This window comes from Malania oleifera, chromosome 1, assembly GCF_029873635.1.
Source record: "Malania oleifera isolate guangnan ecotype guangnan chromosome 1, ASM2987363v1, whole genome shotgun sequence".
Taxonomy (NCBI): Eukaryota; Viridiplantae; Streptophyta; class Magnoliopsida; order Santalales; family Ximeniaceae; genus Malania; species Malania oleifera.
The window spans coordinates 2,230,801-2,232,008 of NC_080417.1; the positions used below are offsets into that span (position 1 = coordinate 2,230,801).

The 1,208-nt window shown below is 31.5% G+C and overlaps 1 non-coding gene across 1 annotated transcript; it reads left to right on the top strand.

Annotated features, from left to right (window-relative positions):
- The first annotated feature begins 803 nt into the window (after window positions 1-803).
- TRNAA-CGC (transfer RNA alanine (anticodon CGC)) lies at window positions 804-876 on the top strand. Its single transcript has one exon. It is a non-coding gene; the product is annotated as a tRNA-Ala (tRNA).
- Window positions 877-1,208: the final 332 nt, after the last annotated feature.

Consider the following 1,208-nt stretch of genomic DNA (forward strand, 5'->3'; position numbering starts at 1 on the left):
TTAAAAGTAGTGATTATTTGTGCATATGATTATTTAGTTCAAACTTCATAACCTTAATTTAGTGTTGAGGTTAATGCTAGTAGCCAATAGGCTAGTTTAGTGGTCAAAAAAATTCTAAGCCAATATTAGCAAGAACTCTTTTTCACCATTTTGCCTAACAAAACCTTTTGTGTCTCAAAATAATAGGTTCCAAAGGAATCAAACTGTTAGTAAGCATCTCAATAAATTGACTCGATAAGGGTTTGTGAACTCATTCATTTATAAAATAAACAAGTTTGAGTGAGCATAAAGCTTGATTTGAGCTCGGCTCAAATTGAACTGAATTAAAATTTTAATGAACAAATTTGAGCAAGGCGAAGCTTGGTTCAACTCATTTACAACCCTAATTACAATTATCAAATATTTCAAATGTTTGAATTGGAGACTAATTTGTGGATATATATATATATATATGTCTTATGTGAAGGCAATCAACGTACATATTATTTTATCAAAATAGGCTTAACAAATATTTATTCAGTACTAGATATAGTGTATTCTATTAGTAGCTTAAGTTTTTTTCTTGTACTTCATAAATTTGAAATTATTTTTCTTTGATAACTTTTGCTTTGTTATTATTCCAATTTTTTTTTTTTATCATAATCAATTTAGTCTTATCCCATAAACTCAACCACCAAAAGAAATACTCAATCAAATTTAAAACGATAATTGGAAGGGTTATACGAGCGTAATGATGAAAGCCTGCTGGGCTTTGGGCCAGGGTCTGTTGATTTTATTGTATCCAATCAAAGCTAAAAAGCAAAGGGGGTGTAGCTCATATGGTAGAGCGCTCGCTTCGCATGCGAGAGGCACGGGGTTCGATTCCCCGCACCTCCAGGATCTCTATTTTTCCCCCAGTTTTCCTCTTTTTCGTATCTTCCTAGTTTGAAAAGCCCAGCAATTCTTTTTCCTAATCCTATTCGCCCGCAGCCCAACTCTAAGCCCAAACCCAAGCCCGTTTGCCTTCATGGGCTCAAACCGAATGAATGCCTCTGAACATTTATATTAAATATTATTTATATACTATTATTATAAATGTACTAGTAGTGTGTAATAAATGTATTATATCATCAATAATATAATAAATAATATAATGATAATGTGTACAAAATATTGTATTATCGAGGATTTAAGCTTTATGAAATTTCCGTAATGAATTTTTCATAAAT